This window comes from Balearica regulorum, chromosome 8 (genome assembly GCF_011004875.1).
Source record: "Balearica regulorum gibbericeps isolate bBalReg1 chromosome 8, bBalReg1.pri, whole genome shotgun sequence".
Taxonomy (NCBI): domain Eukaryota; kingdom Metazoa; phylum Chordata; class Aves; order Gruiformes; family Gruidae; genus Balearica; species Balearica regulorum.
Genome location: NC_046191.1, coordinates 23,323,983 through 23,346,202, shown reverse-complemented (window position 1 = coordinate 23,346,202; position 22,220 = coordinate 23,323,983).

Genomic DNA, 22,220 nt, shown 5'->3' with positions numbered 1-22,220 from the left:
TTGTGAAGGAAGGAGATCTGAGGTAAACGAAGAAAGAAGCTAACAGGGAGAGCCTTTAGTGGGTCATTTTATTTATTCAAAAGGTATGGTCTCAGGCCAGTCTGTGATGCCACGGTTACGCTCTTACTGGTATTTATGTTTGCTTGAGAAGGTCATCTTGAAAAGCTAGTGCTTCTCTGGAAGTGGCACAGGTGTGGAGACAGATACTTTGACCTGCTTCAAACATAGTAATGAAATTACCAATATGTTTATAATGAGTGAAAGGCTTAAAGAGAGTGCTGAAGTGGTATAAAAACCCTGCCAAGTGCTTTTCTATCCGTTCCATTGTTTGTTTCTGACTGTAGGAACTTCTCCTTGTAGGGTCCCTCACCATCTTTCCCTCAGTAATATGGATGTAACTTGCCTCCTAGCAGTGAATCTCTACAAGATGTTGTCTCCAACAGCTGTGTCATCTAGAGAAATCTACACATTATATCCACAGTTAATAACAGCCCTGTAATCCTGAACTACATGTGCTGTAAACTATAGTGCCTGACAGTAGTGTGAGCCATTCCTGCTGGCTGAAAATAATTACCTGATATTTAGAGTAAGGAGTGGCTGAAAGGGGCTTAGAGAAGCACTGATTTTACCATCTTCCCTAAGCTTCGTGTTAAAAGCAATACAAGACTGCACCCTCTTTGCCTGGGTACCCACAACTAGAGAGGGACATCCCTTGAAGCCAAGAGCTTTTTGAAAAGGCATGGGTAATGCTAATGCTATTACCATGGTTGAAAGAGAAGTGGGCATATTCTTCCATTGTTAGTTCTTGTGAGAAAGCCTTATTTTCTATTAACAGCATGAGCAATATGTATTGTCAGCTAGGGGTGACCCTTTTTTTGTACGTGCATTACATGCCATATCTCTGAAGTGCATAGGCATTTTTGCATGACACTGTATGCTATCTTTTAGCAATTCCTGAATGTAGCTGACAGGAGGAAGTTTACAAAGAAGATGTAGCATGGGCACTTGCAAAAAGATTCTTCTTACGTTCTCTGCCTGAAATGGAAGTTCTTCAAATCTGCCAGTACATTAATTCACTATATGATGTGTCTACCATTTTTTTAAATAATCTGATTATATCCCTGGTCATCAAAATCTGTTAACAAAAATCAGAATATGTAGAGAAAATAATTTAAAAAATTATTTTTCTCTTCATTCTTCTCTCTTTTGTCTCATTTAATTGGCTTTCTCCTGTATCATTCTGTGAACTAAAGAAATCAGGAAGATGAAAAAGTAGTTGGATTTTTTTTGGGGAAAAAAAAAATCCCTCATTTTGATGATAAGTCAAATACGAGGTCATTTGTTTTGTCTGAAATACAAGGCACTGTTAGCCTTGAGCATGTTCCCTCTAGAGAAGAGAGATTACGTTATAACCCTAAACGGTGTTAGTCTGAACAAATAAATAAACCTAGTTCATTCCTTGAAGGTACGTGGGGGTGAATATATAAGAATACCAGATTAGGGAGACTTTTCTCTAAGTGGTTGAAATATACTTATGAAGCCACATGCAGACACACTGCTGGCATGACTTCGTCTCTCTTGTCCTTTCTTCCTGCAGTAAATCCTGAGGAAACCTGGATGTTTACAGGCTTAACTTCAATTTGACCAGAAGCTGGAATTGTGAATATGCTCTACTATAATCAACTCTGTAGTGCTCAATGGCATTGAATCCTTGCTGCCCTTCCAAGTTGAACAAATTCTCTGAGGAGTCTTGTCCTTAACCCACTGACTCTGATGTGATTTTTCACCACCTTTTTCCTATCTTTGTGTGGCTTTCCCACTCCTCCTTCTCACCCCATTGTCATGCAGTTCCACGGCAGTTGCCTCAATGTGGCTAACATAAAAACCACCGGGGAACTTATGGACAGACCATACTAAATCAAGGCCATGTAAGAATTAGAAATGAAAACCACTTTCATTAACCAATTTAAATAATAAAGTCCTATAATGTTCCACTGGCATTTACTGAAGACATTTTCCACACATAAAGAACTGTGTACCTTCTAATTGTATTACTATGGAAACACATATTATTACTTTAACAGACTGTTTAGGAAGAAGATATATTTTTCTTTTGAATTCAAATCTCCATTCTCTGGTATCCTCAAACACAAAACCTACTGTAGTTTCTTTGTACTCCTATGGCTTCTTTGAGTTTTGTTTGTTGTGCCTGGAATATTCTACTGTTTTTGTATGCCAGGTTCTCACCCCTTCTGACAGGATATTTCTTGACACAAACAGGGTACAGAATTAATAAAAAGTGCATTGTGTGTGTAAGCTCTTTCTTCCAAGTCTTTCTGTATCATTTAGGTTCTCCTTCTGCACACTGGTTCAAGTGAACAGTTTTCTTAGTGTGTGTGCAGGGACCCAAGAGTATATGCTATTGCTTGGGAAAGAATATTATTGCCTTAATTTTTTTTTTTCCCCAAATGTTATTATATTTCACCTCACTTTCCCTTGTGCTTGGTTTATTTATCTTTGACAGCAGTTCTCCCTATCCTGAGGGATTATGGTAGCCTAACTTGACTTTCTTTTCGTTTCTTTTAATGTCAGTGTTTCATGTCTGTATAAGGAGGAATAAAGCTCTTGAAGACTTTTGCTAGATTAACGGCATTTTAAATACTCAAACTAACTTTTTAAAAACAAGGTTTTTTTATTAACAAAAATTTGAAGCACAGACACTTTTTTCCTATTTTCTTTCTCTATAGAGCTGGTATGATATTTCATGCATAGAATGTCACTATCAGCTTCCAGGAAGTTTACAAAATAGCGTCTCAGAAGCAAGATAAACATCGGATTCAGATAGAGGTTGGAATACGAGACACAGAGCTATTGGGCATGGTACTGTGGCACTGAAAGAGCTTCTAAATGTAAGAAAAATATATCTAATAAACAATAAGTATTTCCTAAAAAGTAGAAATTTGTTTACTTACGGTTTGCTGGAAAAAGCATTAGGTTTTTGCTGACCTTTAACTTTGTCCTAATGAACAAAACAAGACCACTTCCCTAAGCCATTGTTGATGATTTCAAAATATTATATTGTTAAATTTTGGATAAAAACTTCATAAATATTTGAAATATTTTAACTTTTACAGCTGCTGTCTGTTCTTGGTCTGAATATTACAGGTAAGAATTCCCATATTGCCTTTCTTACAGCAATACAAATAACTTATCCATTGCATTTTGCCAACATTATTCTGTTGCATTAGTTTTAACGAGCTGTCTATTTAGAACAGTCTTCTTTTCATGAAATAGTTAGAATAATAGCTCAAACATTTTTCAAAGATAATATCTCTTTAAAATAGATGGGTGTTATTATTACCTCTTTTTGCAAATGGGGAAACTGAGTCACAGAGGAAGGCAAGAATGTTAGTTCATAACTTGCTGACCAGTTATGGGTCCAGCTGTACTCTGTGGGAAACAACATTTGCTGCCTCTGCAAAAAATGCCCAAATGATTGACTTTTGCAGGAATTTATAACAGGGGCTGGAGTGAAAAAGGAATCCACTGTGATTTAGTCTTTCTTGTTTCCAACTCATTCCCAGGTTATAAATGATACCAGTAAGGGCTGTGGAAGGAGGGAGAAGAGGAGGAGTGGATCTGTTTCAGTTTGGTGCCGTATTTGTTTGGGGAGAAGGCTTTTTGTCATTTACTTGCAAGTAATCTTTCCCAAAACCTAAGTTTAAGACAAAAATTGTTTCAAGGAGGTGAGCTGCTTGGTCATAACCTACTGTTTTATGGAACAATTAATGAAGAAGTACGTGAATTTAAACCAAAATTATCTCTATACAGGCCTCCTTTTTAATTCACAATATGTGTGAAGTCTTATAGAAAAATACTGTCACTACGAGTAGGAAAGTGACCTTTACCCATAATGTGCACACCTGGTTTGAACCAGGGTGGTTTGGGTTGATGAGAAAGCAAGCAGGAAGAGCCACAACTGGCTTTCAAATGTTAATGGATATTTTGGGGCTGGGTAAGGCTCAACCTCTACTCATAGATATTTCTGTGGGAATCCCTAAAATCAGTGGAGTTAGATGAATAGTAATATGTGTAAGTTTGTGCTCAACTATAACAACTTCGATATTATAATTTCTAAGTGGTAACAAACATTCCACAATACACATTTTACAATTCTTTTCTCATCTGTCCGCTCTCAGGCTATTAAAATTTGCTTAGCTTCCAAATTCTTAAGTAAACACAACTTCTCAGATTGTTTATTTAGTCTCTATTTTTGGATAATACTGTTCTGCAATCTTTCATTTCAGCTAGACACACCAGGCAGATACTTGTGATGAATTTGTAACACAAAAATTACCAAAATTAAGAACATATGAGAAGAAAAAAAACCCCCTCCTCTGCCTTTGCCTATGAAAAGATTAGAATTAATTGTTCATTGCATTCTTTTCATAAGCATCCTCAGCTGATGCTAAATTTTGAAGCTAAAATTCTGATAAGGTCAGCAAAATAGTTCAAAGGGAGGGCTTTTGAGTAAGGGCTGCATCTTAAACCTGCAGGGGACTAAATATATGGAGTTATTAACATATCAGATACTTTAAGGTAAGTATGTGCATAAGCGAACATGGAATCCTAAAATAAAGTTAGAACCTTTCTTTTGATTTATTTCTTATAGCAACCAGAACCTGATCTTAGAATGAAGAAATATGGCAGGAAATAATTCCCCTCTCTAAACTTCTGTTTTTCTTAGTAAAACATTGTTATTTGTGGTGTTTATATAATTATATTCCAGTGTAATTCAAGTATGTAATAACATTTCTCCAATGAAAACATTTAAATAACTCAGGAAATTGCTTTACTGTTCTGTTTCCTGACTTAAAACCCATTTTGTCATGTTCATTTTATTGTTCAATCTGTCTGAGCTCATCTAGACATATTCTACCCTATACAGAGCAAAATAAAATATTTACTAGCTGATCATCTCATATATGTATATATACAAATATACATGTTATATTAAAACCATTCTTATATATATAATATTATTTTCATCCTTTACTCAGTTTATATTAAAAACAGAAAGCTCACTCCCATAACACCAGAGTGTGACTAGAAAAAGAAATAGAAGAATCTCATTTAAAAAAGGAGTATCAAATAATAATTCTATCAGTTCTAGAACAATAATTAAGCAAAAAGTGAAAGCATTTTAATTGTTCTTGTAGTATCAATCAAACGTGTTTTTCCTTTCATTTGGGTATGTATTAAAGCTAGTTTTTTGCATGTACAGCTCAAAAGGGCTATTTTGTTTTGTTCAATGAAATGGAATAGTTTGGTACAGAGGTGGTATTTTCCAGCAAAGAAGGGGAAAATTTACCAGAACTGGATCTTCTTTTTACCATAAAGACTCTTCTATGAGACAAATGATAGGTTAATCTGTCTCATTTTTATCCAGACCTTTTTTAATTTAGTGGATAAGATTAAAGTGCAAGCCAAATACCACAGGTGTAGCTTGGGTTTTTAATCTGCTTGACTCAAGTTATTCTAGTTCCTGAATGAGGCTACTAATAATATAGTTCCCGAAATAAAATAGGAAATGTAAGTACTGCAATGCTTTTATTCAGCTTTGTATAAATCAGTGGAGCATAAAATATACTGAAACAGATTAAATTTTATTCCTGCAGGAATCAAAGTTTAAGAAGTTACAGTAGAGATGGAGAGAAACTCAACAGAGGAAATAACACGCTGCACAGGGGAGACAGTCTCTGCCGGGGTACGATCGTGCCCAGAGAAACCACCTGGAGGGGCTGCTGCAGGGCCCCTGGGGATTTGGCCTGAATAAACAGCTTAGTGACAGCTATGCTCCTGGGTTTTTTTGCTTATGCGAAAAATAGAGACCAGTGAGGTTATGGTGCTTATTTTTGTGTTATCCTGCACTGGAAAATATGTCTCTGCACTCCAGGGCAAAAATGAAAAGGAGAAGCAGCAGCCAAATACCCTGAAATAATTGCTAGTATATAAGAATTCTCTAATTACACACTATAGTGTAAATTCATAATGTCTTTTTTTCATAAGGCACTTTAACTTTCACGTATTTCAAGCCAAAGTCTTTAGCCCTTAGGTGAGCAAAACTCCTGCTGCTCATGCTGAGAGGTCTGCTCAGTTAAAGAGCACAAAAGCTTCATCCTGTGTTACACTGATAGCTCTGATATTTCTGCAGTTTTTCAGATTTTCTGTCAGTGGAGGAGTCACAAACCCCTATCTGTCCCTCCGAGCTCCTGGGATGGCACTGGAAAGGCAGCAGAGCCTGCAAGGGCCAGGGGCACCAACTGCACCCCACCTACGGCCTGGAGCTCACCCACTTGCAACACCCCAGTGAGGGCTGGAGCAAGAGCAGGAAGGTGATGGGAGAGAGAAAAGCGTCACGTTGGTATCAATAATTGCAGGAGGTAATTCAGAGGAGCAGTGGGTTTTGCAAAAGCCTTTCCTTGCCAGAAAGGAACACTAGAGTGTTTAATTCCTCCCTGACTCCAGTTTGGCCTGGGAAGCAATTGTGCTGCAAGCATGGTCTGGAAAGGGCTCTGGGCATCCCTGAACTTGTGGGAAGGAGAACCAACCCACGCAATGCACAGTGACTGTGGTAGAACGATGAATGCATAAGCCCTGGCCACACGGGTTCTACCTGAAGAACTGCTACCTGGCTTCAAAGCTAAGCGTATCCTGAGGTGCAGCTTCTGTGAGTGCTTAAAAGTTTTTCCTACATCTTAAAATTCAGAAAGAAATGTAAACTTAACTGATTTTTTTTTTAGGAAATCTGTTTTCCTTGATTAGAATAAACACTGTTTTTCTTAGCTGGTGGCTCTGAATTTGGTGAAATACAGTCATATCCAATGATTTGCTTTAACTCTGCTGGTTCAACTTCATTTTATGTACATTAGCCTAGTCAGAGTTTTAATATCTAACTCAGCAGTCAATGTATGTTTGCATGTTTTAGGTAATACTTATTCATATATGTCTAAATACAGTCTTTTTGTCAGTCTTCAAGTCCAGAAACTAATCCCTTCTTTTAACTAGCTCAATTACAGAACTTTCCAAGAAAATTCCATGATCTGAATAACTGCTGCAGCCTGTTGTAGTGTTGATGGACTAAGGCGCTAACAGAAACTTGAGTGCTTTTCTAATTTGATCTAAGATGGTAACTGTAAGTATTTGAGAAACAATCAATCTAAAATACATATTTAAGTAGAAGTACATGTATAAGCATTTCATGGGAGTCCTAGCTTCACTGGGTACCTGTTTTGTGATGAACAGTAATTACTTAGTGTTAAAAGGTAGTGGTATATTAATCACTTTTTGTGTTGTGGTTGAACCATCTTCCTTACTTGATGTTTAGATAATTATTTTCATTAAATAAAGAAAGCATGCTGGTACTCTGCTTACCTGTGTAAAAGTGCAAGATGTGAAATAGTTTTTAATTTTCTATATCTTAATCCTATTCTTCATATTTAAGAAATACAAAATCTACCATTACTATATACTTGGGATATTTATTACAACAGTCTTTAAAACTAATTTCTGTATAGATGTGTTCTCACAGACTGCATTACTTAAAAAAAAAAAAAAGTGAGGGTGAAGAGAAGATTAAGATTAGATCTCATACAGATGAAACTGCATAAACCCCCCCCTAATGGAGTAATGTTACTTATTCAAGGCTAACCCCCTCCCCTGCCCCTTAACTGGTACAAAAGATGTTTGTAGATGTTGATTGTTTTGTGATCTCTGTTCCTGTGAGGAGTTCAAGCTTAAAAAGTGTGAGAAGACACTGAGAAGTCTTGGATGTTTTTATTTCAGAAACTGTCTATCTATTTAAGAAATATCATGTACGATGATCTTTAGTCCTCCTCTCAGATAGAGCAGTTGGGGCCAAAAGGGGCTCAGAAGGTTCCCCTGTGTGATCAGTTATGATGTATTACGTTTGTGTTAATGATTTCTAATTTAAATCCTTGTTTTCCGTGTGGATGTTGGATTTTTTTGTCCGTCCCCTAACAAAATGTTTCGTAACAGAACTTAAGCCACGTGTTTTTTGTTCTGAAGTGGCAAATGCACATTCCACCAAGTTCTATTAAAAAAATCTGTAGCTAGAGTTAAAGCCTTCTGACTTCCTTGAATTCTGGATTATAAACTGTGTCTCTTGTGATTAAAAGCACCTCACAGATATTAAGAATTATTTTAATTACTAAAAAAGCCATAGAAATCCCACTTAAATATCTCAGTAGGTCCTTCTCAGAGAATAAAATCTGTTCAAGAAACAATAGATCCTACAAGACTGACCTGAACCTGAAAAATAGTGCAGCCTGATTGTTAGAAGGGCCTAAGGGCAAAAATGGTGACTCCATTTTAGCACTTCTGGGGAAGGGATATACAATGTCTTGTGCTGTCTCCTTGTTAGAAGGTAAATTGTTCAGGGCTCAATATCCACTACTAGTGAGGGAGTCAATGGGTGTGTCTCATCAGTTGATGTTAAATGTTCTCTTTTCTGGTGTCTGACAGAAGCTTCGGTGTGTGAGGAAGCAAAGTTCAAATTCCTTTTGTGTCTAGATCTATACAGCTTACATGAAAGGTTTTGTGAATAGAGCTTGGGCCTCATGCGTGGGGACCCCTTAGGTGAAAGGTGTGATGGAGGAAGGGGAGGCATGTAAAAGATGCACTTGGGAACAATTGTTTTCACTCACCCATTCTAAGAACATTCTCAAATCTTTAGTAAATGTAATCCATAGCTCATCAGCAGAAGACACGATGTATTCGAGACAAACAGCTGAGGCATGTAGCTGTCAGTGAGTATGGTAACTTTGCTCTGCTAATGGCAAGTTCCACCTGTCTGCAATTACTTAACTACTTGTCCCGATTTTGGCTGGTATAGAGTTAATTTTATTTCTAGTAGCCAGTATAGTGCTGTGTTTTGGATTTAGTATGAGAATAATGTTGATAACACACTGATGTTTTCAGTTGTTGCCAGGTAGTTGCAGTGCCTACACTAAATCAAGGCCTTTTCAGCTTCCCATGCCCTGCCAGGTGCAGAAGGAGCTGGGAAAGCACAGCCAGGACAGCTGACCCGGACTGGCCAAAGGGATATTCCCCACCATGTAATGTCATGCTCCGGATATAACTGAGGAAGCGAGCTGGGAGGTGGGATCGCTGCTCTGAAACAGACTGGGCATCGAGTTGTTTTGGCATGTGGTGAGCAATTGCATTTGTGCATCACTTGTTTTATATATATGTAAAATAAGAATTATTATTAATCTTCCTTTGTTATCCTACAAAACTGTCTTTTTCTTTTTTGCTCTGAATATCTTGGACAGAAAATGTTAAATGAAGTTAATGTTAATAAGCACTTCTCAAGTGAGATCAGGTGCAGTGGTCAGAGCTGAATCAGAGGTTAGCCTAAATTGGATTCAACTGAGTCTGAATTATCTTGTGTGTTCTATCCCACCCCAGCACCCATTTCCTCTCTCCTTGTCTGTGCATTCAGTATCTTACTAGACTGTCTTGTGTTTTGCTTCCACCTATGTAAGAGCTAATCAGTCCTAAGTGTGGCAGACATGTGCTAATGTCTTTAGGAAAAGTTTTTCAATATTGGATGTTTACTTTGGTCGTGGAACGTTCAAGCTTCAAGAAGATATGGTAAGTCTTATTTCTGCTTCCTCTGGATCTGCTTGACCTGTCTAGCATGTGTTCTGTAGTTATTTCTAGCAAGGTGAAAAATTTTGGCTGTATTGTTTTTCCAGCTTTTGTATCCTATGTCATATTGCAGACTTAAGTGTGTCATTCAGATACTTATTAGACAGAAGCCTACACCAAGAACAATTTTGAATGTATCCTAAAATTTTGGTACTGCTTTGTGCTAGGCAGAAAAGGTATATTCCACATTGTGTGTCTGCATCTCTTATGAAAGATGGTCCTTTTCATTTTGGATAGTGAGTTATCTACACATATGGCAAGTCCTGTTTCTTAGTGTGGGTTATGTAAGATGACTAAATGTCAACTTTTTTCCTTGGATGCTGTGAACAAATAGAGTTTAACTCTAGTTCTTTTCAAGGCATGAGGCTTGGTTACTGGCCTCCTTGGACCAAATTCCCTGATTCTACATTATCTATTGCGCTATTAAAACAAACAAAAAATTCCTTAACATTCTTCTTTCCTGTGCCTCTTACCTACAAATAAGCATTATTTCTAATGTAGATGCCCCAAATGACTTTATTACTGTGTATTCCAGTAGAAAAATATGTATTATATGTATATGTATTATGGAGGTAGGATTTTTAAAATTATTTTCACACTGGTCTTTTTAAATTCAAAGACATACTGTTTACTGAAGAGATGACTTTTTATTAAAAAAAATACTATTTATGTACATATCTAATAGTACTGAATCAAAGAAAGGACATTCTTCTAGAAGCTCCTTTTTATAAATGCTTTCAAAGATATTGTGTTGACTTAAATGATTGTTAAATATTTAGAATTTAGATGTAGGAGACCAAATAGAATAATGTATGGAAATAATAAACAGATGGATAGTGGAACTTTTAAAATAAAGATCAGCTGATTATTTTTCCAAAAAATAGAAAATATTTTCTCAAGTTAAGTTGGGGGATCGGCTACTTGGCTTGCAGTAGGAAACTGTCAGTGGTGGTGCAAATACTAAGCAAAATACTGAAGCAAAGAACAGCTACGTCTTGCTTTCATGGGAAAGGTAGTGAACACATTTGTAGAGTTAATGTTAACTGGAGGCATAGAAAAACTAAGCAGTTTCCTTGCTAAATGGGAAAGGTATTAGAGACAGCTGGGATGATCTTCCTGTTTCTCTAGCACCATCATCTGTGAACTGTCTTGTCTTCTATTTTACGTGTCCTTTATGAAATCTGTGGTCACCTTTTTCAGTGAAACTCCTTGTCCCTTCTGGCCCTGCAACCTAGTACAGTCAGCTGCTTCCCCGATGTTAAAAGACTACAGTAGCTCTGACATCAAAACCAAAGTTGGAATGTAGCTTTTCAAAATACTTCTGTGATCCTTCATATAAAAGCATTTAAATATATATGTGATATATAAGTGGGGGCGCGTGTTGATAAGATTATATGGAGCATGAGCACAGACAAAGTCTATGTAACAAAGTAATTTCAGGATAGGTCTCAGCAGCTAATGTTTCTCTAATGGCAAATTACCAGTGCTTTCATTGGAAGGTACTGGAAGGGAGAAACCCAACTTTAGAAACTGCAGAAATAGCCACGCACATAGGTGTACCATTATGACAAGCACAAAATGTAATTATTTCATTATAACTGCTTCTTCTGTAGACTTTTTGAAACCCCAGATTGGACTGACCTATAGTTGCTACTTGGAATTTGAGATCTTTTAGAAGCATGGGCAATGTCCAGCACTTAATTGCTTGATCTTTGTTTTTAGTGACTGGATTTTACTTTATTCAAGGTACTTCCAGACCTCAAAATTAAGAGATACTAAACCAGTAGCTGCTAGTACTGACTGATGTTGTACATATTGCATTAAAATGCTTCTCTTATTGGTGCAGAACCAATATTTGGAATATTGATTCCTTAGCTACCTCTGTAACTTACAACTGCCCAGTTTCTTTGCCATTTTCAAACTGTTTTGATGTGTGGATAGTTAACAGTTAATTTATAAAACCTGTAATCGCTGTCACTTTCTACAAGAACAAGATTATTTCCTTTCAATTTACTTGCTCTCATTTTGTGGGATTTTCACTATTGTATTCTGAACAGCTGAATCTTATTTTCTGAATAATGATTGTCTTGCAAGAAAATCTAATATAAGAGAACAACATCAAACTGACAGGAAGATTGAATGGGTAATATATGCCCTCTTCTCTTTAATGTGTGGTATCTTTATGATACCATGGCCTGTGGTTGACAACTTTGACCCACATCTTCCTTTTTAGTTAACCTCCATCAACTATTTAATATAGCTTCACATGTTTGTCATATGAATTAGTAATTAATGCCATTCTATTCCTCATGTTAATATGTTCACTGAGAATGACATAGAAGGAAGGGCACTTAGATCTACAGAGAATTAATTAGCACGTAATTTTCTGTATATCATCTAGTGTTAATTAGCAGTTAAACCATCTTCTGGTGCATGACCTGCTGATTTAAATACAGCATTCTGTTACAGTGGCCCTGGGGGAAAATGTCTTGAAAGGGTATTCTCTCAAAAATGGAATTCTTTAAGTTTGTCTCTTTCTGTTTCCTTGTACCTTAGCATCAGATCTTTCTCAGCCCTTTCTACAGCACAAAAGCCCCTTTACTAAAGTGATAAGCAAGCAGCAATTTTGATATTAATCAGAAAAGGTAATGATAGATGTAAGTATGCCAAAGCGACGTGCTGCCTGATGGAGATGGGGTAACGCCATTGCTCTAGGAGGATCACATCCTCCCTAATGGATCTCTGTAGCTCCAGTGACTTCAGTGAAGCTTTACTACTTTTTTTTTTTTAAACACACGTAAAATTCTACCTTGAGGAAATGTAATATTGACTAGCTGAGCCATTCAAGAAGTCGTCTTCTGGAGTCTCTCTTTAGATAGTCATAGTGTATATGCTTATATTTCTTGAGAAAATAAATGAAACAAGTATCATATTATATTTTAACTACCTAGCTTAGTAGTTCTGCTTATGTTTTGCTATTCCGCCTTTTTTAAGTTGTGAGTGATCCTTTAAATTTTTTATTTCATCAGTATAAAAATATCTAAAGCTCTATTTTATTGTGCACTTCCATCATCTTGAATACCTTTATTATACTGCTTTTGAGGTCTTATTTTTCTATGCAATTCAATTCCCTTGACCTTAGAAGAGTATTCATTCCTAGTATCCTCTGCTTTATATTATATAGGCTTTACCCTGGTGTGTCATCAAAACTGTTGCTGTGAAGTGGTGAGTTTTAGTGCTATGAAATTGAACTCTTCCACAGTGATAGAAAACAACTGACCCTACTTTTTCAAACTAGTGGGTGATTGATTGGGAGACAAAACCAAGCAAGAAGTAAGCTTCTTTTGCTGCTGGCTTTTCTTTTCTTTTCTTTTTTTTTTTTTAATAATTCCTAAGTAATACAGTGCAAGATGCTATTAGGCTGAAAAGAAAATAGTCTCTTGAACACAAGAAATGACCTATCCAGAAAATGTCCAACTTACGAGTTTCTGAAATGAGAACTCTCTTAATAACAAAAAGAGCAATCCCCTCAGTTGTCACCAGAATTGTGCAGATTCTCTTAGAAGTTATCACATGTGCAATACATGACAGACACAGTATACATGTTTTAAGAGACTGTCTCGGATGCTTGCAATGAAATTTCTACCTAAACCCAGGATGGACTGTAAAGCTGTTCATTGCCATTGTGAAGTGTTTTTGCAGGCCAATTATAAATGACTGTAGTCTCTGATTAAGTGGCTAATAACTTAGCGAACTCTTCAGATCAAAATTTCTTCTTAGTGGTTTTTTTTTTTGCATTATTCAAGAGCTGACTTCAACACATTCAATGTATTCATTATTCAGTTTTCCTAAAAGACTCTGTGACTATGGATTGATCAAGAATTTAGTGCTGATAGCTAAGCATTGCCTTTGTTTGCTCTTCATAGCGAGTGGTGAAACTGCATTTGTTAGAATTTGTTTCTGACTAAAGATATATCCAACCCAAACTCTTACTTCTGTGTTAGAAAATCACTGCCTAATCAAACAGACTATTCTAAGCTATTAGCAATAAGTTTAAGTACTGATGTTTCTCTGAACTGTGACATGTTCAAACACTTTTGTTTCCCCCCAGTCATGTTAAATTGCATTCAGAGTAGAACTGTCCTTTGAAACTAAGATCAGAATATGGAAATGATTTGCAAAGCTTTGTGTGGTTTGTGTCTGAAACTGTTTCACATGCTGCATATCTGGCTGGCTGCTGCTGAAGTTCCTTTAGCTGATATTGGTTGGGCAGGGAAGAGGCAACAAAAGGTGATTATCTATGGCTTACCTCATTGCGGTGCTGAGAGCGCTATTTAAGGTGAATTAGTGGGACAGTGTGGTTGTGGTGGTTTTTTGGTTGGTGTGGTTTTTTGGGGGGTTTTTTGTTTGTTTTTTTTTTTTTTTTTCTTCTGGCAGAATTTGGATATATCAGTGTTTTCAGGCACGGCAAAGGAATTGAATAGCTTCATTTTCATAGTGATTATTAAATCTATCAAGCTTTGGGCATTTATAAGTTCAGTGTGCTAAATTATTTTTTTGATGACTGGAAACTAAAGTCTCGGTCCTACCAACTTAAAAACCCAATAAATATACAACCTTTAAAATACTTTTATACTTTTATATGTGCATGACGAGGGAATTGGGGGTGTTTAAAACTGAGAGAGATTATTCTTACCTTGGTAAGTCTCTTTAAAAATCAAAAGCAAGAAGTATCTATTTGTATATCAGTATATGTAAATACTAAGTGATTGAGCCCAGCCATATTTTATGTACAGTGAAGAAACACTGATGTTAAAGGATGTTCAAATAATCTGTGCTGCTACTTAGCACAGAATAAGCTCTCATTGCCAGACCCTAATGGATTTGTTGAAATATTTTCTGATTATGAGCCCATCTAAAAAAAGCTTGGCCAAATCCTGCTAAAATGGTTCTTCTATTGTGTTTCCAACATTTTTTTCTCTGCAAAAATTTCTTGTAACCACTTCTATCCTACAAAATAACCAGTCACTCTTTGCCTGGTGTTCAGAGCCTATTACAAACCCTCAGATTGCAAAATCTTGAGTTCCCACTGTCAGCAACTGTTTCAATTCCCAGTTTCTAGGTCACATTAAAATACTATGATAGTAGTTTCTATTCAACTTTCCCTGTTTAACTGTCTCATCTTATGTGTTTCTGGCACTGGTATTCACACTGAAAAGTGTTACTGCTTGTGTGAGTAAGCGGCACAAATACAGACTTTGCAGAAGCCTGGAAGCGTGTAAGCCATAATTTGCTGAATGATGAAAAGAGGACATAGAGGAAGGTTGGTCCAATATGCTCTGTCACCAAAGACTGAAGCATTGAGAGCAAGAAAAGAGGAAAGCTGCAAAGAAATCTTTGATGCCTGCCTAATGATACAGAAATATATTGCTTGCTAAAATTGAAGATACCAGTTTGTAACACTTTGGTGTTCATTGTGTCAACAGGGGTCATGATGAATTCCCTTGGTCTAAATAGTAATGCATTAAGTTATTTAAACAGATTTTCCAGTAGTAATTCTACTTATTGTGAAGTGTTTCTGGTTAGTTCCTAACTAGATGCCTATAACTAAACCACAGCTTTCAGAAAGAATTGGAATTTGTGCATTGCAATTACAATTGCAAAGAGTCAAAAGTTTGCAGCAAATTGGCATGTAACACTCCTGTAAAAATGCAGCTGGAAAGTTTGGACCATTTTCTAGTCCAATCAAAATCCTACAATATGATTAATTACTTAGTCGATATCCTAAAGATTCCTATCTTTATTTATGGTGCTATAAAAGTAATTATGATACTATACAAAGATGAGGCAAATTCTAGAGAACATATACAAATAAAGAGTATTTTTTGTTGTTGTGTAATAAAAGCTATCATTATTAGTTTAACTGGACAATAAAATCTAGGCTCTTTGAAAACATGTTGACATAGTTTCTTACCCCAGTAGGGAAAAACACTCCCTGGGTCAGAAGGTGCTGCTGCAAATCTTTAGGGGTTTGGAAGAACGCAAGAGTGGAGCTGTGTCTCTTGAAGCTCACTCCAAGAGTAAAGAGAGGTGGCTAAGGCAAGCTGTGTCAAAGAGCTTTCAGGGTAGGACTGTGACAAGCCCTACCAGGGGCTTGTGATTTGGATGATCCTTACCAGCCCAATGCTGCTGTTCAAACCCAGGCAAGCCCTGCCATAATAAGCTTGCTTCCAAAGACAGGTCTGTTACTGTTCTTCTGGAGTGTGTGTTTGAACACTGTCCCTTCCCCAAAATGCTGATGTGTTTCCTTTCTCTTCTGTAATGGAGAGCATTAACTCAGCATTTGATTGACAAGTGTAGAACTACTAATCTTGACTCAAAGTCTGCACCTTTTAGATTTGTTTGTGATATTTCTGGTCTAAATTAGGATTGCTGTGAGAAACTGCATCTACAATGAAGACAATGGTCTGTTTCTCTATTTCTTCTATTTCTGGTCTGTTTTCTCAAAGACAGCCTGAAAGACTTCCGCTCTGATGAAAACAGGTCGCATTTAATCCCAAAGCAATTGAAATGACAGTTACAAATGGTAAAAGTTTATAACAACTCTGCTGACAGATACTCAAATAAGGAGTACTGGAGACCAGCAGTGGAATATTTGTTACAAGAACAGGAAGATCCATTATGGCCCTCTTTGTACAAATCTTGATCAGGTACAGATTCTACCAAACTCCCTCACTGACGCTAGCAAGTACTTGAAATAACAAGTAGTCCAAGCACAATCCAGAGTAAGACATTTAAATATGAAGGAAGGAAAGACCTCTTTTTGCCTGTTAGAAAATTCTCACCTGTTCTTTTGTCAGTAATACATTCCAGGAATGCCATATATTCAGTTATATGACACAGTCCTGTTTTTCCTTTAACTGCTCTTATATCTGCAGATAATTCTTCAAATCTTGATTTACTGCAAGCAGATTTTGGATGTCGTCTGGTGTCTGGGGTTGGGTACTAGGACCAAAACAGAGAAATGAGATTGGAGCCAGAGCACTGAGATGATTGCTCACAGTGGGGGCAATGTCAGTATTAAGGAACCAGCGAAAAAGTGCACACTGTATTTCACTTCCCGGTAAATCCCTGGCTGAGAACAGGAACTGCTGACCTGCTTCTGAGGCCCTCCAAAGGCTCTGTGCACCGGCCTAAAGGTGTTTGATATGATCTCATCATAGTTCAGAGGATTTCTGAGTCAAAAGCCTGTAAGGAAGAATGATGGAAGTCTTTAAGACCAGGTTGGATGAGGCTTTGGGCAACTTGGTCTAGTGGAGGGTGTCCCTGCCCGCAGCAGGTGGGGTTGGAACTAGATGCTCTTTGAGGTCCCTTCCAACCCAAACCATTCTACGATTCTATGTGTTCAGCTGTTCTAGGGGGAACAGAAGCATTGCAATTCAGTTTGAGGAAGAAAATTGTACTTTCTGTTCTCTGTTAAAGCGCCTTGGATTCCTAATCACTTAAGGTTTGGACCGGTGCAGTATTCAATGAATGCATTCAGTACCTATTGTTAACCTGTTTTTCTCAGAGCAGTAAAACTATCACTAACTCCACTTTGGATCATGTGTACTTGGAGTTAACTCATCCTGAGGGCAATCAAAACTACACGTAAGTTTGTAGGGGCAAAACTGGGCATTCACAGTTTAAATGGTGACACAACAGTGGCTGAACGTAGTAAAGTGGGGAAAAAGCTCTTTTTCCAGAAAACCTTAAGATCAGGTTACTAACACGTAAATAATACCATGGTGAAAGCTCATTCTTTTGTAGTAAGTCCCAGTCTCTTAAGAGGCTGACAATTTGACAATATTAATCTCCGATTGTCTAAAATGAGATGGGCCAGCTGTGGTTCATGGATCACCGATAGTCCATGGTGGTCCATCTGTTATAAAGGGGATTAGGGGAGAATCCATTAATCTTCAGGCAACTATGCTAGTTGTTTTAGGGACTTATAGAACCTTCAGAAACAATTCTTTTTCATCTTGCTGATTAAAATAAAGATATCAAGCACTTGGCTGTACTGTGCTGTAATGTCTTTTCTGGCACCTTTTTGCAGGAAATTTGACCTTTACTATTCTGAAATGGAAAGAGGGAAAGCGAGACCGCAGAGGCCAGCCTTGAATTTCAAAATGACCTGGAAAGTTTGAAGTAGCTTCTAAGAGGGAGATATGGGACTCATAATCTTCTGTAGTCAGGGAGAAGTAAATATTACGATTTCATAGACATAGTAGAATTCATTACATCTTTTCTCCTCAGAACTGTCCTACTTTGATGCATAACACAGTAGGATGGTCGCAGGAGAGAACATGCTGACTTGTGGCTGAGGGTTTGAGAACACTACTGGCCAGGAAAGTAGGTCTGCTCTAACAAGTAGCCTGAATATGAAGTAGTCTAAGATCTTCTTTTAAATACCATAAACTCCCTGGGGCATTGTTTCTAGTTGTGTTGTTTAAGCATGTAACCCAAACAGGAGAGATGCTGACTGCTTCTTACTCTACATTGAAATTCAAGTCCAGAACTTGGCTCTTAACTTTGCTGGTTGGGACTCAGATATTTCTCCCATGGCTTCAATAATGCTTTCTTCAGTCTTGAGAAATCTTAAATAAAAGAACAGAGAATTTCATACAGATATTTTTTAAACTCTTGCAGTTCTAATAAAGTGGCATTGCAAAAATCTGTGTTAAAATTTAAATGGTAGGAAAGAAAAACAGGGCAGGAGGCAGTGAGGAAAAGGGTAATGGAGGAAAAAAAAGAGGAGATAATATTCTACAAGCTCTTTGTGGCAGGGTATGTATTCCTGTATATACATTCCTGGTATGTATTTGTGCAGAACAGTGGGCCTAATTAATGCCTGTTACTTGCCACTTAATACTAAAGACTTGTACTAAAACTGTTAGTAAAAAACAAAGGGAGAATAAGAGGAAGAATGCAATGATGGAAGGGGAGTGCAGGAAACGCAACACCAATATCTCCCTTGAGACAGTCTAAATCCTGCTTAAGACTGTAGGAACTTCTTAGAAGCAGAGACTGCAAATGCAAGGTATGGCTGCGTGATGCCCATGATTGTAAATTGGGGTACAACAGTGTAGGGGCAGGGAAGGGCAAAATATCTTCACATTTTCTTGTGAGATTTGTCCCATGGTAGTCTCATCATGGATTTATTGTAAGCTGATCTAAGTTGTGGCAACTGGTAATAGGCTTCAAGAGAACATGCCTGTGTCTGGGTTTCACTGAGGCTGAGGAGTAGAGTGCAGCCTGGTTTCTCTGGCTGTGGGAAGGTTCAGGGCTGAAATAGAGAAGGAAGTACCTGGAATGGAGCAACTGTTCAGCTAAGCATTGTTTTTATGCAAAACTATCATATTTCAGGGAAAAATTATTTTAGGAATATTTCAGGTTTTGTGCACTAGAAGATTATTGAGACTTTAGTTATAATCAATAATATTACAGATTATTTTTCTAGGCATTGTTTTACAGACAGATCTATTTTTATGCTGTTGTTTTTACGTCACCTGATTTGTTGTCGTGAACTTATCTATGTACATTACCAAGTATGAGAGAATAGTTTGATCTGTCTGAATAATGATAGAGTTGATGTGTAACCTTTGTAAACCAAGGACTTCAGGGCATTTATCTAGTGGGTATCGTGTTGTATACACACTGGGAGGGGATAACCAGCCTTAGAAATGGGGTTTGTTCATGCAATAACATTTAAACTTATCTTTTAAAAGCAAGAGCAATATCTGTTCAAACTCTTAGCTTTGTGATGGTGGAGGTATTCACTAGTGACCTCCAGACTGAACTCTGACGGCTTGGTGCTTGTACATCACTCTTCTTCCTTCGTATAGACATCTCCAAGAAAGAGCTACTGCTTTGAGAACTGCAGTAGCGATGAGTAGTATGGCACTACCACCTTGGGGGCTGCTCGTGTTTCACATGCTAAACTGGAGCATGCCTCGTTAACTTTTTGCCCAGTGGTAATCCATGATTTACAGAAGTTAAGATACCTATGATCTTTTATCAGCCTCATTCATGCGAAAGAACTATAATTTAAATATGTAATTGAATCTGATTCAAATCCAATGTGTACTGGTGGTATTGGGGATTTTTTTCTTTTTTCTTTGTATTGACAGGACCTAGGGGTAAAGGTATGTGAGAATTTGTTATGCTCCATACTATGCATCTGGAAATTGAGCCAGTAATATTCTAGTTAGCAGTTTTACATAATCTCATTGACTTCAGTGGCTTTATCCTCCTCTTGCACTATAAATGAAAAAGACTCAGTCCATTAACATTTAAATTGGAGAGACAGATTCCTGATGTAAACTATTTACAATGACATTAATAGTGGGCACAGCCCATTAGTGTGAGCTCATATTAGCAACATCTTAATAATCATGACAGAGCTTTTTTTAAAGTTATGGGAATTTCACTGTAGCATATAATTAAATGTGTATGGAATTTTTATTGGTTATAATTAAGATGCATGATCTTTGTTTATTATAGCATTAGAAAGTACTATAATAGCTCTGAAAAGCACTGCTTGTCATGTGGTATTGCTTAATTGTGGAAAAATACTACAACACTTCAGGTTGGGCTGATTAAAGCAATTAGTGCAAAATTATAATCGGATGTTATTAAAGTATATAAAAATATTTACAAGCCTCCTCGTGACTATGGGAATTGGGCATTGAATGTTCTTAAGGATGTTCTTAAGCATGTTGCTGTTCTTAAGGAGATGATACAATTTATATTTTTACTGTTCCTATATAGCAAAAAGCAAATATGAATCTATTAACTACTTATTGGGCAGTCATACCAGGAACTTACATGTGTGCACGTACTTAAAAATATTTTCATGTCCTTTAGGATCTGAAGTTATGCGTGTTGATCTCATCCACAAAAGTGGTCCCATTTGTATTTCTTCAACCAATAATATGCAATGTAGAAATGAGATCCTTCTTTTTTTTATCAGATCCAAAATTCATGTTTGTGTACCTAGACTATGATAAGATTCTTTTCTCCTGCCCCTTTGTCTCTGCTTGGGAAACACTGTCACTGAAATTCAGTCTTTGGCACAAAAATTATGCTAATGTTAATATTTTTCCCTTGCTTATGATATGGGTAGATATCATATGTCTGTTCACCCCTTCTTGTTGTGATGGTTTGGGTTCTGTGTGGATCCTGGAGGTATTCAGCATTTTAGGGTAGCTGGAACCAGCAACATCACCAACTGAAACTCGCAAATAAAAAGAGTGGAGGGAATAACGCCTTAAATATCTTTAATTATGGTTATTTTGTCATCTTCTGGGTTTTGAATCTTCGTAGTGCACTTAAGTAAAGCTTCTCTCCACAGCCACACATCATAAGAACTCAAGTATTTAAAAACAATAAATAAAAGAACACGTTACTGGCATGTATAGGGACAGCCACTTCTCTCTGAGCTGTTGCATCTTGGAAATAGTTTCTTTCTGTTTGCACAGTTACTCTCTCCAGTTCCTTCCTGAATCTGCTAATCCAGGGAAGCAGGGAGACCTGATGATGAGAACAGAGCTCAACAGACAGCAAGTACAGAGCAGGGACATGTCATCAGTTGTAATAAAAAGGTATTTTTTTGGTCTCAATTCTTCCTGCTTCTGTACCTTATGCATTGAAATCTTTCAGCCTGTTTTATTTTTTCCTAAAAGAAACTGAGATATTCCTGCCTTATATCTGCCTCAGTAAGGAAAGTGGAATGATATTGTTTTAGCTGGGAGATGTCCCATTTGTTATGGTAAGAGATTAAGTATGCTTGTCAGTGGTTTTTATTTCGTTACTCTCACCGACCTTGGCTATTTGCGTAAGTGAAGATGGCAATCCTATGGCAAATTGTGAGATGCGATATTTCCCTCAGCAGGCAATGTGTTCCCTGGAACTGTACTAAACTATGTTGTGCTTTTCTTTAATGTTCCATGTCAGTGGCTTGCTTACCACTAAATCTGTATTTTTTTCTACTTATTTTCTGTTCTTCTCTTCCCAAAACTGGGGAGTCTGAATTTCCATGACAAACAGATACTAACGATCTCCATATACTACACAACCAGCTTCATCTGTATGCAGCTCAGTGGTTCTGGTGAGTTGTTGCAGATGTTTTAAAAAAATACAATATCCAAGTTATGAGACTGTAAACCAAAATTCTTTCTGTGCCTGCACATCGTAGGGGAAAATACAGGTTATGTAGACACCATCAATTAAGTTGTTTGGTCCAAAGTTTATGAATGACAAGTAACACATGGGCGGTCCCAATGATCACACTTTGGTTACTGTTAGGATGCTGGCAGTAAGGTATTTCTTTTTCCTGCTTAAAAATCTTACTTAACCTATAATATAAATTCTTTCAAATGAGATACTGTATCATTGTGCATTTTTGTTATATTAGGATTCTCTTTAGCCATACCCAATTGTGTTGACTC